This window comes from Falco rusticolus, chromosome 4 (assembly GCF_015220075.1).
Source record: "Falco rusticolus isolate bFalRus1 chromosome 4, bFalRus1.pri, whole genome shotgun sequence".
Lineage (NCBI taxonomy): Eukaryota > Metazoa > Chordata > Aves > Falconiformes > Falconidae > Falco > Falco rusticolus.
In genome coordinates this window covers 67,405,888-67,422,310 of record NC_051190.1, presented here as the reverse complement: position 1 = coordinate 67,422,310, position 16,423 = coordinate 67,405,888, and positions in this window count along the sequence as shown.

Below are 16,423 nucleotides of genomic sequence, written 5' to 3'. Positions count from 1 at the left end.
CAGTGTTCCTTAAAAGGCAGGGCAGAACATGGTTGCTGTACATGCAGCGCCTTTCAGCGTCACTTTTCTGTTTAGGCTGCCTGTCCCTTTTGGGAGTAGTTCTGAACCCTTGTTATGGCTGCAGGCCAACTTCTGAAAAGAAAAGAAAGAGTCCAAAAGCAGGGTTGTAGCAATGGAAATGCACAGCTGATTGTTTCAGATGTCTGCCTGTCCACGGAGCTGGAGACCAGCTGCTGAGTGAAGCCTAGAGGATTCAAGGAGCAGCTATCGTTGATGATATCGATAAGCCCAATGGGCAGCTTTCATAGAGGAGGCTGCTAGCTGGGGCTGGAGGGCTGACTGAAAGCTTTCCCGGAGCACGAGCTGAGAGAAGAGCTGCGTGACACTGGTGGAACTGAAGCTACCTGTGGAAGAGAACCAGACAGAGGAGAGGAGGACCAAGATTTGAGGGGGTATAGTTAGCAAATCAAGAGAGATGGTGTGATTATAATTTCCTGAAGGCAGCAGCCTTATCGTATTGAAGATGGTTAGAAGCAATCAATATGGTTCTGTCAGTAAAAACAAGGGTTGGATATTTGTCAAGAAAGGACTATGGTGGTGGTCTGTATTTTAGAGGGAGTTCATAAGGTCCAAAACCATGAAAACAATGTCTCTGAAAGAATGAGGCAGTAAGTTTTAGTTACTCCTCAAACTTGGCACTGGTATGCTATATTGTAGGGTAGAACTACTGGGGAGGCCACGTGTAAGGAACATCAGTGAATTAAAAGCATTTTGGCCTGTCTGCCCCTTCCCCTCACTGGGAATACTTTTTAATACAGTCTCACATTCCCTGGTTCTTAAGTGGTTGGGGAAACTGAAAACATGTAGAACTTCCTTGCCCTGAGAAAATGCTCTTTGAGACAATAACTTCAGGTTAACATTTGTTGCCAGGGATTATCTTCCCCCCTGCCCCCGCCCCCCCCCCCCCCCCGATGTTTGTTGTTCACAAGAGTTGCAGGAATGGGTTCTGCTGCAACTGCAATTGCTCCATCATTCCTCTAGCTTCCTGGAAAACTGCAGCTTCGGTCTACAGTTGGCTGCTGGGTCAGTACCTGTGTGTGATGCTCATAGCTAAGACGCAGTCACAAAACAGACTTCTTGGCTGGTAGCAGGTGCTCTCTTTCTCTGCCTCAATTTCAGATCTACAGTTCCTTCTTGGGATTGTGTCCTTTAGGCGTCGGATCACACTATGATTCAGGTTGGGAGTGACTTCTGGACCTAGTCCAGCTGCTGCCTCAAGTGGAATCAACTGTCAGATTAGACAAGGTTCCTCAGAGCTTTACCTAGTCAGGCCTTGAAAATCTCCAATGATGGAAACCACACAGCCTCTCTGGACAACTTGTTCCAGTGCTTGGCTGTCTTCATCACCCTGGGAGCTGGTCTGCAATACCCTCCCATATCCTTGTCACTGGCTTCTTTCCCGATGCTCACCCACACTCTCAATCAGACTGGCATCCATCACAAATGTTCAAGCTGCTCCTTCATGTAAAGAGCCTGCCCAGTCTTCCTTTCTTCCTTCCTGTCTTCCCTGAAGGGGTGGTACCCATCCATCACAGTGCTCCCACCATCATATCTGCTATTCCAACAGTGCTGTAGTAACAGCATGAGGAGCTCTAGTTCCTTCTTGTTCCTCAGGCCGCCCCGTGTTTGTATCTGTACATTTGAGGTGGGTACCTGTTGATCCTTTTTATTCATGAGGTCCCTCTTGGTTCCCATCACCCTGTATCCTTTGATTTCAGTCCGTGTTCATTGCTGCATCCCTTAACTGTGGGTTAAAGTTGTCCTCCCTTACTGTTCCTGGAAGCCTTGATATGGCCACTGCTCTTACCCAGCTTATGAAGTCCCCTGGTGCATCTGCAGAGAAGCACACAACACCATGCAGACACTCGTGTGGGTGTGGAGCAGGGTTCTGCTGCCCAGCAGAGCTTGTCAGCTTGGGTTTGGCACGTTGCTGGTGCTGTGTTACTTGTGGGTCCACAGCAGGCAGGCTCCCAGCGTAGCTGTAGTCCATGGTCATGCTGGGTCTGTGGTCATTGAGGAAGCGTGTTCTTAAAACAGCATGTCCTTGTTCTTGCAAATTTATTTCCAAGTTTAATTTCATTTATACTCTCTGGGGGGTATAGGCTATGTTTTTACTTGACACAATCTTGTACCTTTGGAAAAAGGAAAGATGGACAAAGAACCTTTATGTAAATAATTCTGCCAACATGCTAGTTAAAGGTCCATGCCAAGTTCAACTGTAGCAAGTTTAGGATTTCCCATCTGGGCTGCTTTGGAGATCCAATCAATCAACAATTAGGAAGTTTTTCAAAGTGAAATCATCTTGCTCACAGGAAAGCTCTCTCATCCAAATGCTTTGTCTTAGCACAAAATTATCACCAAGGTTCTCTTCTAGAACAAAATTCCTTTTAATGTCACAGGTAATTTGGGGTCAGCTTGTTTGAAACAAGGGTTAGGATTTATACAAGGCTAACCTGTGCCTGGAGATAAAATCTCTTCCTCTATAAATCCTCTCAGTTGAAAGTCTTGATTCACTGCTTTTGCAGACCTGTTTCTCATACTTTCTTCAAGTAGAGGTTGGTTTGCTTATTTTGCAGGACCCTCCTGCTTCTTTTCCCCCTCCCCATTGTCTTTTCATCAAATCTCTGATCTGATCTGTAAAAAACAGTGTGTCATTTGGCCCATAGTGTTTTGTGGAGCAGTAGTGAATACAGCTGTATTCAAAAAACAGGTATTTTTTAAAACATGGCTCTCATATTGCAATGTAACTTCTTCCAACTGCTTTATTTCTGGTATAGTTTGCTTCTCCATACTATCTTTTCCATGGCTTATAGAAGGATCAGTTAGCTGGGCTTCATGGGCCTCACCTACACTGTTCACATATTTTTTGGAAGTCTGTTCATTTAAGAGACTTAACACGATCTGTAGTATTAGAAAGCAGAAGTTCCCTGCAACATTTTTGGTAGACACTTTACCCTTCAAAATTATTTCTGGTTTTGCCTGTTGTTATGGGGAAGATGATGTTCAATTTGTTTCACAGAAAGACTTCAGAGATAGGTTTTTGTTCCCATGCTTAGCTCTCTTGTGCATACAGATTTGTAGTCAATGTAAACAGTGCAGCCCCGTACAGGAATTTTGCATGGAACAGCTCCCAGAATATGTCTTCTAGGTATTATCCTTGCAGCCCAAGGGGAGAGGTAAAAGCCCCATGAATTACCAAGGCATAGCCTCCCAATTGTATTGCTGACTCCAGAGGATGGAACAATTCCCGTTATTCCGCGTTGCTTTTTCTCATGCTGGACACAGGCAAAACTCTACTTTCCTGCAGAGAAAAGGTACGTATTGTTAGGTTGAAAAGCAGTGTTACTTAAATTCTGACTATTTACATCTTAAGTTTGATTTTCTAAAGTCCTTATCTAGGAACTATTGCTAGAGACTTTCGGAGTGAGAGAAAGAACTGGGAGAATACATAAAGGCTTCATATTTCGAGTAATTAGAGAAATGGTAGTTACTATTAGATTAATTATAAAAAATAATTACATAGTGGAAAGTAATACATGTAACAATTCAGCAATAACAAGGAACACTGCCTTACCTCTTGGAACCAATTTTCCTCCCCTAATTTTCTGTAGTCCTCCCAGTGGTGCACTACTTTTATAAAAGAATGGGCTTTGAGAAATTGTACTGAATGGAGATTAAAATATCCGATAGATGGGAAGGTGAGTGAGTATTTAGCCATCGCAGTAAATAAAAAAAAGCGTTATTGACTCCACCATAAAATGAGATTCAGAGATTTCGTGACTCCAAAAATACAATATAGAGAACTGTTCTGTGGATCTTTAGGTGATTCATACTTCCTTTTGAAAATTATCTTTGGACACCTATCAAAAGAGGGTTTGCTGTAATTGCTTGATATCTGAGCTTGCAAAGTAAGATCTCATTTGAAATGACCATGATCTGTTTTCTTGAGACACAAAAGACCTTAGCTATTACAGTTCTGCACTAAAATCCATGTTTAAGAGGGTTTGCATTGCAGTTGGTTTAGAAACATGGAATGTTATAATTTTCAGTTATCCTAAAAATGCACATGCTTACAGATAGCAACAGACTTTCACACTTCTACTTGGGCTGTATGATTTTAGTTCCCTTTTTTCACTGTAGACAATACTTTCAATCTTTGAAACATTTTGCAGCAATTAATTTTATATTTCTTCTAGAAGATAAATAATAAAGTCAAAGAGCTCTTCTGTATTTGTTCAGTAAGTTGCTGTTCCATTGTGCTGCTGAAGTCTTTGATGAGATAAAGAATGGCGTATCTGGAGCTTTCCTTCCTCAGATGCAGGCGGAGGTTTGTTGCATACCGAAATGAGGATGCATTTCATAGAGCAGTGTTTTTGAACTCTGAACCCCTCAGTGTCCAGGGAACTACGTCTGAAGAACTCACCAAAAAAAGCAAGAAAAAAAACCTTAAAAAGCCAATCTAATGGTCAGCCAGCTTCAATTCACCCAACAGAGGTTTTTAAATTTGGGGATTTTTTCCAAACAAAATAGAGGTCATACCAAATGCTGTTGAGTCATGGTTGGAGATGCAGCATTTCTTGCATTCCGGCATCACTTTATGATTAATAATCTGTTTAAGTAAGTGGTGGTCTGTGAAGAGTATGTCTCTGTTGCTTACAAAACATGGTTTCTAATGAAAAGAGCAGAAGTAATATCTTGGATGTCTGACAAACTCTGAAAGATATTTCTTAATGAGGGGAGAAGAAACGTTTTCTAGCAGGATATCTAAAGTTCCTGAACCCTGCCCTGGCAAAAAACTTGCCTTTTACCCTTATAAATTATAAAGGGGGAACATGGGTGTCTCAGTTTGTCATGATCTAATTTTATCCCACATGTATAGGGTTACAAGTATGTGGCAGTTAGGCATAAGCAATAGGATTTTATGCTCCAAATGCTGTTGGGAGAGAAGCCTGAACATCACATAGGTTAATGCAGGCTTGATTCAGACACCTGGTCCAAATCTCCTACACTGTTCTAGACCCCACCCACTGTGGCAGCAGAAGACTATAAATAATAACTACTGCCAGCTGCTTGCTCCCAGTGGGGATGCCTTCCCCTGGAGTTAATCTTTCTGATTCAGTTGCCAAGTTGACCCAGGGACTTCTGAAGCCTGAGAAGGCAAAGAACAGTTTGTCATCCCCATGCCCCATTCCTAGCAAGATTTTTTTCTCCTCCTGACTCCAGTAACAGCAGGACACAACCCTAAAATTCCTCTCGGATACAGAAAGAGAGGACAATGGTGTTGTAGCATGGCCATTTCTGTTCCTCAGATTTATGCAATTTATATAGTTGCAAGGGGATGGACATTTTTATCTAGCATCTGTATTTTGTTTTTCAAAAAAGATTGATGAAAAGATATTTTTTTCTCCCCCTGGAGTTTAATAAGCTAGAGCTTTCAGAGTTGTGCTTCACTTCCTCCCGTGTTTGTCCTGGCAAAGAGCAAAATTTAGAGCTGAGCCTTTTTCTGCTGAGTGTTTTTCTTTTCCGTGATAAACACAAAATATGCCATTGGTGTCATAAGAGCAGTAGGTGCGGGATTCAACTGATGCTTCCCAGCAGAAAGCTCTCCATCTTGCCAGGCCATTGAAGAGACGTGACAATGATTCATTTCAGTGATAACGCTGCAGGAACACAAGTCCAATTGTTTGCTTTGTAGGTCAGAATGGGGGGTGTTGGCATCTCTGTTCGCAGACTTTACAAAGAAGTCTGGGAATGGAAAGCATGGCCAGAAAAACCCTATTCTGATACTACTTAAATTGTTCCCCTGGCAGAGGTAGGCTATAAACAGCTTGCTGTCAAATACTTGCTGTCTAGCTGGCATAGCTGGACACTGTCTATATGAGGAGGTTTAATTTTTCAGATTTAACAGCTCATTTACTCTTTACCCAAGCTCTGCGATTGAAGTCTTGGTCTGTGTCAAGGAGAAGGCCCTTGGAAATAGTCAGGCTGCTCCAGTGTGAGTTCCTGACAGCAGCTCATGTTCATGTAGATATGTCATGTACTTCAGAGCCAGGGGAAATTGCCAGGTAACTTGGTTAACTCAGGGCTTTTCTTGCAGCCCTGTGTCTTCTAATATCTGTAATAGTACTTCAGACACTTGTTCACCGGTGTGTTTGGGTTTTGCCTGTTAGTCAGCATGGGCTTTGCAAACTGGCAGGAGATGAAGTTCTTGGGGACATAATTTTGTGTAACACATTACAATATTTTATTGCACATCATGACGACCCGTCTTATTGTGGGAGTCTACCAGCTCTCACCTGATGTCTCTTCCTTCCAGGAAAGCCTCTGCTTACTGACGAAGAAGAACCAAGATTTCATCTCTCTCCCTGTGTGAGTACTCCAAGGGAGGGACCTGGGCCTGTCTCTTTGGCAGGTTTGGACAGTAACACGCACCCTTCGGAGGATGGTGTGTCTCTGCACGTGCCCATGCAAACACCTCAAGCTCTAGTTTCCAAGTTTGTCCCTCTGGTCCTCCATTGCTGTTATGTAGAGAAAACAGCAGCACTACAGCTAATACTGCTCTGTAGCTAGGAGAAGCTGAGGCACGTGTTGTGCCTTCCTGTTTTGGGGAGAGTAACTCTTTCCCAAATGATGCATCTCCTTGAAACTGACTGTTAGCTGCTTCTCACACCAGTGAGTGGGAGAAATGTGCAATGCCTTACAGCATGGATCAAATATATATTATGGCAAACATTACAGCCAAAACCATATTTTTTTACGTTCCACACCACACACATTCAAGGAGAAATTTATTCTCTTTGTCCTATATCTTGAGAGCTGAATAGATTTTTGAAGGAGTTGGAGACAGTGTTCCAAGATCAGATCATGTACCCTTTTTTTTTTTCCTCTGGAAAGAAGGAAATAAATCCTGATGGCTGGACATGATGTTGTCTAATGATCATACTTTTTCTTGGCATGTTTATTAGCACAATGTGGACTCTGATGAGACTGTTTTCTTCCTTCCATCAGTCCTAACCATTTATAGCAATTCTTTTCTCTGGGGTTCAGTTAACTTACGAAAATGTCTCATACAGGAAAGATACCAAGTCAGGTGATTATAATAAGTTTGGAATAAAGATATGTGCAATCAAAGATTTTAAGTTGCAGCACAATTCAGAAGTGGAGTGGGTGGTAATTGATGTTTTAATTTCAGCCTCATCATGAGAATGTGATTTAATATTTTTTTTTTTCTTGCTGGTGAGGCTTAATTTAAAAAAAAACAAAAACCAGGGAAATGTTGTCTACCTGCCTAAAGGTCAGATTTCTCTTCTAGTAGGGCTAAAGCTCTATCCAGTATTTGTATAAGTAGCTTAATGGCTTTCAACAGAAGTCACTAGCTGAGGATCTTCATTGTTCTTGATTATGAATAAAGGCATAGAGAATAATAATGGAATGGGATTTTGATTTCTGCTGCTGCACTGTTACATGAAATGCATGCAAGCACAGAGCAGAACACCACGTTCTGACATAGAGAAGCATCTGTATGTAAATGCAACATGAATTTTCAAAGGGCTCCAGTGTTGAATCCCAAATCTTTTCCGCATCTTTAAAAAATCGCTGAAAAATCAATTGCACAACAGTTTATGCTGGGAAGAAGAAACGGAGCATAAAGCATCACACTGTGATGAATGGCCAGTAGGTCTGGTGAGCCAGCCGACCATTCCAGTCCAGTCTTTGTTCCTGTAAATGAGCCAGTGTGTATCTGGAAGAATGGGAAGTCGTCTGGAAACTTGATCCAACTGATCCAACAAATAGCTCAGTTGACACTGTGATAAAAGCATAGCTGACTATTTCAAATGTTCAAATAATGGTGATGTTTCTAATTAAAGAAGATATTATAATCTTCTTTAACACTGCCACTCCTGTTTGTTGCTGAAAGAAGTAGCAAAAAAGGAGTATGCATCATGAGCTACACTCTAATCCTCCCATTTAAATATCTGTAAGGCCAGAACAAGGAGTAGCATAATAGTATGAAAAAACATCTTTTAATAAGACTTTACCACACATGTTTTGACTGTTAGGCTTAAAGATTGTATTTAGATTTGGATGGTGTAATAATTTCTGCTATGTTAGGCTATTTTTATATGCATCTATTTAATGCATCAATTTGAAAAAAAAAAAAACCAACCACAACCTACTTTTAAAAAGTGGGTTTGGTCTGAGTCCAATAAAAATTAAGAGAAATGAGGTCCCTGTTGATTTTCTTTGTTGGCACTAAGGATGTAGCTGAGAAGGTCTCCACTCCTCACCACCCCACCCCCACCCCCCAAAGTTCAAGGCTGGATTTCTCAATTGTTCATTAAAGTTTTCTTGTTCTTCCCTCACAGTTCTAAGGCATTTTACACACATCTATAAGCACAGGCTTAGCACCAGCCAAGACAAGAAAATGTTGGAGACTGTTAGATTTCCCTGTGCCTCTGGAAAGAGCCTTGTGTGTTGCCTTCCTGAGAGTTCTGGCTGTAGCTGCTGGAAGGCAGCAGCTTTGTCCTTTCTGCTGAGGTTTGCACACCCTTTAGCTGAGGTTTGCACACCCTTTAGCTGAGGTTTGCACACCCTTGCAGCTGCCACTGCCACCCAGGGAGCTGCCCTGCCCTTGTTCCTGCTCCTGCATTGCCCTCTGGTGTGGGCACACGCGTTGGCCTGGCCAGGCAGTGATCACCCCTGGGAGAGGAGCCATAGAAGTGACCCAGACACAGCCCACAGCCCCCCTGCTCCTCTGCCTGATTAACGAGCACAGGCTTGGGTTTTGTTTGCTTTTATGAGCTCTTGCAGCCTGTCAGCAGTAAATAGCAGACTGGTTTCTAATAACTTCTGTTCTCATTATGTTTTAATCAGAAAAAGACTGACGTGGGCTTTATTCCCAAGGCAGCCGCTCCCGCCATGGCTGTCCCGTGCCTCATGTCCACACAGTGTCCTGTGACGCAGAGAGCTTCTCGCAGGCCTGGCCTCAGCAAGCTGCACTCCTCCTTGGGAAATCCCCCTGCATAAGCCCATCCTTCTTGTGCAATAGCATGGACCTTGCAGCTTTCGCTTTCCTAGCTGTAGAAGAGGTAATGTGGAAAGCGCTGTCCTTATCCAGCCTGACTTCGGAGCTGGGAGCCGTTATGCTTCGATGCTTGAACAAGCTGCAGCTCTGGCTGAGGAATTTCAAAATGTCTTGTGCTCTATCAGGAAGTTTTAGGGTACATGCCGTCTCACAGAGACCTTCTCAGCATCCTCCCCTGCTGCCCCTCCCTGGGGGACCCCCTGGGCAGCACAATTTGCCAGATCATCTGAAGTCCCTAGGGATGGGGCAGCTGGCTGCTTTTCTTTCTGTTGGCAGAGAAAATCACCCCCAACTTTCCGACAAGACAGAGAGGAAACTTTGATTGCTGTAATGCTACTGGGTTTTGCTCCAGCTCCAAAACTCTGGGCAAAGTGCTCCATTTCTTCCGGGAAATGGAAATTCTGGCCCTGGGAAGTGAATAAACGTTAACATGGGAAGGGTCTGGCTCCCTCCTTTGCCTGTCTCCCCTGCAAAGTCCATGAGTGTGTTTCTATGCTGCTCAACCCTGTTAGGGATACATGCAAAACACATTTTTCTCTCAGTGTATCAATGGAAGGAGAAGTCCTTTCCTACATGGACAGTGTGAAAAGTGTGCCAATCCTGTTTTCTTCCTTTTAAGACATTTACATAGCTTGAAGAAATTTCATTTGTATTTCAAAACCAGTGAGCAAAGGCAGGCAGGTTGGTGCTGTCAGCACATGGTTTGACTCTGTACTGAACCAAGCTTAAGAGAACTGCACACCTGTGATACCGAAAAATTGGAGACAAAACTCGCTAATACCTGGTCTGGAGTGTTAGAAAGCAGGCAAATCTAAGATAAATAACAATGCAGGCATAGACTCGAACCAAGAGTCTAATTCAAGTACCCATGTTGCTCACCCAAACGCAGGCACAGACTCAGACAAGAGTCTGATTCAGGTGCCTGTGGCACAAACAAGAGTCAATTCAGGTGCTTCTGTCACAAATGAGAGTCTAACTCGTGTACCCGTGTCACCCATGTGAACACAGGGACAGACTCAAACCAACAAGAGCCTAATTCAGGTGCCTGTGTTGCCCACACAAACACAGGTACAGACTCTGTCAAATTCAGAGATGGATCCAACCCACCCTGCAAGGCATCTTACAACACCAGGAACACATCCTGACATGGATAGGACTTCAAATCAAAATTAAAAATCAAAAGAATGCCTTTACCTTACCGGTGCGGTTCCACTCATGAGACCGGCGGAGCTGGGGTGGGGATGTCCCCGAGAAATCCTCTTGATGCCGGCTGGATGTCCCGTGATCCCATACTCAGCCCAAGCTCAGAAGCAGGATCCCATTCTCATTGCCAATTTGATACCAAAAATTCAGAGACAAAACTCTCTAATACCTGGTTTGGAGTGTGAGAAAGCAGGCACGCTTTATTTTTGGTGCCGAATGCAAGGAGGATAAGTTTCGCCCAAATATGCTGACTTTGTTCACTGTTTATTTTTATATGGCCAATCTATACAGACTAATGACATTTCTGAGAAACTATTAGCATATTCATTACAGCTGCAAGAACTACTTATCACATCTACACTCTTACTACACATGTGGTCTAATGGGTCAGGGGTCCTCTGATGGTGGTTGTTTGGGACATCTTCATCCTTTCTTCATCCTCTTCTCCAACTTCTTCTTATTATCCTTTTGACAACCTTTTCTTCTGGCCCTCTTTCAACACTCTTGGCTTATGTCTTGTTTTCAGACCGGTTCTTATCTACTTGGTAGCTAAACATGCAGCATTCTACTCTTAGCTAAACTACACAGTACCGCCTTGTACAGCTCAGCCATGCCATGGACACATAGTTGCAACATTTACAGTTAAGCACATTGGTAAGATTCCTCTGGTATCACCTGAAAGCAGGCACGGCTGATGGACCCAGTCTGAGGACTGACTTGCTATGAGCAGCTGGGTTTCAAAACAGCTGGCAGTGATTTTCTCATCACCCACTTCAGTTCAAAACAGGAGACATTTTTCCGTCATGGAAAATGGTTGCTCTGTGAGTGTGCCGTGGGATAGCCCACAAGAGAAAATCCCTCTGCCTTTCAGAGAGGCTCTTTTTCCCATCCAGTGAGACTTGAGGGGGCGGTTTGTGAGGCTGTGGTGTGTAAATGTGAAGCTTAATCTCGGTAAGTAATTAGCTTCACACTGGAGAAGCACAGGCCATTTACCACCCATCTGAAACATCAGTGCTTGACAAGCTGGAGCCCCACTCCGCTCTGGGCTGAGGTCCTCAGGGTCCTCAGCAGTTCACTCCTTCTCCGTGCCATGGCTCCGCTGCCCTGTGTGCCCGTGCCGGTGCTGCACGTGTTCCCTGCACGTGGTGTGTGCACTAGCAAGCGCCCTCGCCAGCATGTCAGCTGTCTCTGCTGCCCTTTGCCATCCAGCCTGTGCTGGCAGCACCACTGCAAGCCCCCACTGTCCCTACATACCTGCCACTCGTTTTCCGGGAGCCTGGCAGGGAGGTAGGGATACACCAAATGGTCAGGGGCATCCGTGGCTTCCTCTGTGGTTTGGGGCAGGGCATCCTGCAGCCCACGGCAGGCACTGCCCTGCGACCCCCTGTGATTCTCTGTCTTTTGCTTCATGCTTTTCATGATGCTAAAAGCACACAAGTCGGGGCCTGAGCTGTGTGCCATCCCCCGCTCCTCTGGCCTGCTCACACCTGCCTGAACCTGACCCTCCTTCTCTCCCTCATGCTGGGAAAAACCCTGGCTAGGTTCTTTATTGAAATAAATAATTCCTGCCCTCGGTCTACTTTCTCTTTCACCTATCAGCTTATTTAGTGCTGGACTGCTGCATCACTTAAACCTTGCTGGTATTAAGTCCGTCGTAGACAAATGTTATCCCTCTTCTGCATGTTCAACAGCTGGGAGACGGGCAGATCCTCAGGGTCAGAAGACAGTGAAACACCACCTCCTGTCTTGATTTTGAGTTTATTCCCAGCATTAATAGAAAAAAAAATTATCTGCATTGCATTTAACCGTAACCAGTCCTTTTCGATGGCAAAGGTAATGGGTTGGAAAGCTCGCTGTCCTGCAGTTTGTAGGGGCAACCATGTGGACTTGGCCTTGCAGTAGCCTGCAGTAATGCTATGAGAGATTGGGTGGTCTGCTCTCAGGAGCAGTAACTCAGTGGGAGGGGAGATGCTGTAGATCATAATTTTGGATGACTTCAGTACAGCACAGAAGACTAAACTTCACACTGCTGTTCCTTGTCAGAAAACATTTACTGCTTAGCTGAACCACAGCCGAGCCTCCTCATCGCTGCTCCATGAAGTCACATGTGGCACCACGCAGTGCAGGCTGTCCTGCTGTCAGGGTACACGGCACTGCACCAGCTGAGGTGCAAGTGGTTGACCAAGCCGAGCACATCTCCCCACTGGGGCATGTGCTCCCAGCCAAGCAACGACTGTGTCAATGCGCTTTACTGGAGGGTGTTTAGAAATGTTCCACCAGAGCGCTTGGAAAACTTGGAAAAGCAAAGAAAGTGTCTGGCTCTGCCAGCAAAAACATCTCCTAAACAGAGAAGATAAATTATTTTTTCTGTGTGGTAGGTTCACTTTCCAAAAAGACAAATGCCACTGATAGCAGCGGGAGGGATAACAGAGGCAGCTCGTATAAGGAGGTGATTTCTTTCAGCATGAAATTATGCATCTGTTCTGCCTGCCACAGATCTCACGGCATCAGCCCTCCCTCCCTCCGCTCATCTCCTCTCTCTCAGTGTGACGCTGCAAGCTGCTGTGCAAGAATTAGGTATTTTTAACATGGAATAGCTGATTCTGCAGGAACACACGTCAAAGGCACCAAAGCACTCCTTGCAAGCTCTGAACTAACCTGCCTGGCCTTCTCTCCTGAGGCTGGAGCATGAGGCCATTGATTAGAAAGGGCTTTGCTGAAGTCCCAGGTGAGGTGCAAAACCTTTCCCATCCCTCCACAGATTCCTCTAAAACTGAATCTGGGGAAAAAAAGGTTCCAGAAGCTGTGTTCATACCTCTGTAAGCATGAACCAGAATAATGATATTATTTGTTCTGTGGTATTTTCCTACAAAATTCTCATTTTTCCAGGGTAATTCTTTCAAGTTCTGTCAGGTACATGTGGTAGCTACATTGTTTAATCCCTGTGGAGATCTATAGATTTTTCTGTTTGGACTGAGAACTGGTAAAGTCTGGCCTATCAGATGCTTCTTGCCAACAAAAAGCTCATCTGCCATTCACTAAAAGATCCTTCTATCAATGACTGAATGAAGAGATAAAAATCATAACAACTTAAAGCTGGGTAACATCAGAATCACAGACTGATAAGGCTGGATAATATTGGCAGGGACCTCTGATGATCATCCAGTCCAGGCTCCTGCTCAAAGCAGGGTCAGCTAGAGCAGGTTGCCCAAGACCAGGTCCAGTTGATGTTGAATGTCTTCAAGGATGGAGCCTTCACTACCTCTCTGGGCAACCTGCTCCAGTGTTTGACCACTCTCACAGTAAAGCAGTATTTTTCTTGTGTTTAAATATAATTTCTTGCATTTCAGCTTATGCCCATTGCCTCTTGTCCTGTCACTGGGAACCACCGAAAAGAACCTGGCTCCATCTCCCTTAAAGCCTCCCATCAGGTCTTTATACATAATGGTGAGATCACCACTCTTCTTCTCCAGGCTGAACAGTCCCAGATCTCTCATCTTACCCCTCTTTAAGAGAAGCTTCAGTTCTTTAATCGTCATCATAATCACCCTTCATTGGACTCTCTCCATGGTGTCCATGTCTCTTGTACTGAGGAGTCCAGAACTGGACACGGCACTCCAGGTGTAGCCTCACTGGTGCTGAGCAGAGGGGAAGGATCACCTCCCTCCACCTGATGTAATGCTTTATCTAATGCAGCCCAGGATACCATTGGTCTTCTTTGCTGAAGTTTTTTGGCAAATCTTTTTGGGGAGGAACATTTGCTTTCTTCCAGTCTTCAGGAATGTCTCCTGATTGCCATGACCTCTCAAAGATTATAGAGAGTAGCCTTGCAATGACATTGGCCAGCCCCTCAGCACTTGCGGGTGCCTCCCATGAGGTCCCATGGGCCTGGGTATGTCCAATTTGTTTAAACCTTCCCTAACCTGACCACTTCCACTGACACTAAGTCTTTCTTGCTCCAGATTTTCCCCCTGGTCTCAGGGGACTCAATAACATCCTATAGCAAGATACAATTTTCTGTTAATTCTCTGCAGTGCTCACAGCATATTCATTTTTCCCCCCATTCGGTTCTGTAGCATTCTTCAGAAAAAAAAAATTACCTCAACAGCAATGTTTCCATGTAATTATAACCTCTATATGTCTACCTTCCTTCCCTCCCTTTTCCTCCCACTCATCTCCAGCACCTTATTTCTAAATTTTCCTCCTTTCTCAGTGCTTGCAGGAGGAGATGGGCTTTGGAGCATGTCTGTGGACTCACATTTCCCGCTCTGAGGAGCACAAGGGTTGCACACTTAAACCCCTGTGGTGTATGCTTGAAAATTTCAGCTTCATTTTGCTGAAGGAGAGCTCTAGTGAAAGTTTTCCATTAACCTTATCCCAGCCCCAGTGCTAACATCACCAAATCCCCAGCAAGGGGTACCATTGCTGCATCTTTGCAGTGAAAATATGAAATGATTCTGTTTAAACATACAATTTTCTATCCAGAGTGTACCTTAGAATACTGCAGACTTTCCCTGAAAGATTAATGATGTTAAAAAGTGCTAACAGCAGGCGAGAACAGCTTTTAGCTGCACAGCCATCAGAGGTGTCACAGGCTGCTGAGCTGCTGCCCTCTGAGGCTGGGTGCCCTTGTGCCGGCTGCCCCATACATGGGATGGCATGGCATGGGAGTCCACCTGCCCTACCACAGTGAGCCCAGCATGAGTTGATCGTGCTCCCTACAAACCTTGGGCAGGCTCGGGGAAGAGTTCCCGGCAGTTGCTGTCAAGCATGCCGGTCCTCACGCTTCCATGGAGCAGGCATACTCTGAAATGACAGGTTTTTTCCAAAGTGCTTGTCTGCCTTTTATGTGTGCCTCCTCAAGCAGAAGAACACTCTCTGCAGCTTTTTCAGAAATATCGGCCTGGCCTTTGCCTGTCTGTCTGCAGAGCCTCTCGGCTGGCTGGTGGGAAGGATGAGCCCCCCTCCCCATTTCTCTCTGCATGTGCCCAAGTCACCCCAGCAACCTGCCTTGGCCCCAGCCTGCTCCCCATCTTCCCATCAGGTCTGGGTGCCAAAAGCTGCCTCTCTGCCCCATGCTGACACTTTTTTCCTTCTCAGCTCTTTCAGTGAGACCGGATCCTTCCATAGTTTCAGCCATGGTGTGACAGTTGGATTTTGGACACTGCTAGCTGGAAAGATTTTTTGTCCAAGAAAATATTAAGCACTGTTCCAGGACAAAAAAAAAGGAGAAAAAATTTAGCAACTTATACCCCCATGCTGGGAGATCCGTTGACCATGAGCATGGAGAGCCAGGCTTCACCTCCCGCTTGTTCCTACACTCCCAGACTGTGGTTGCAAGTCCAGAGCAGGCTGCATTTGGCACGAACCAGATGTCTAAAGCCAAGTACACAGTCAACCTGATGGGCACACTGAATCCCCTAAACAGGCAGAAGCATGGGTCTCTGATTTCAAGCCCATGCCCCTGTAGTTTTAGATTCTTCTTAAATGTTTTCAATTACATCCCCTGTTCTGGAGCATACAGTTTTAACTTGGAGAGCGAGAAGGTCCTACCTATAGGCTTGGCAAGAAAATGAGATGCATCCTGTAAGGGTGTGGTGTTTTTTTCTGTGTGTAACAGAAAATTAATTACATGGTGTCATTCTCTGTTAATCTGTGTATGACCAGAGTGATTTCTACAGAATCCAGTGGGTTAACCTCACTGCCAAGGCCTGCCCTGCTATGCAAACTGCCCAGCAGGGCACCAGAAACTGTTGTGAGGGCACTGGTGGGGCAGAAACCAAATGGACTATGAAAATATCTGCTCCTGGAGGAGCCATAGGCAGGAAAACCTCACCACAGTGAGCCGGGTGGCTCCGGGGCTGGATCCACGCACAGCCTCTGTTCTGCCTCTGACAGGACGAAGAAGAAGCACTGCAGCTATCGTTTGTGCTCTGAGGTTGATCATGTCTGACTTTCTGCAACCACACTCAATGGACAGAGATGATTAGAGTAAATTCCAGTGGTCTTTGGCTCTCCCCAGTGCTGGGATGCTGATAAGCAGTGACAGTTGCACGACTGCTGTCCTTTTCCATG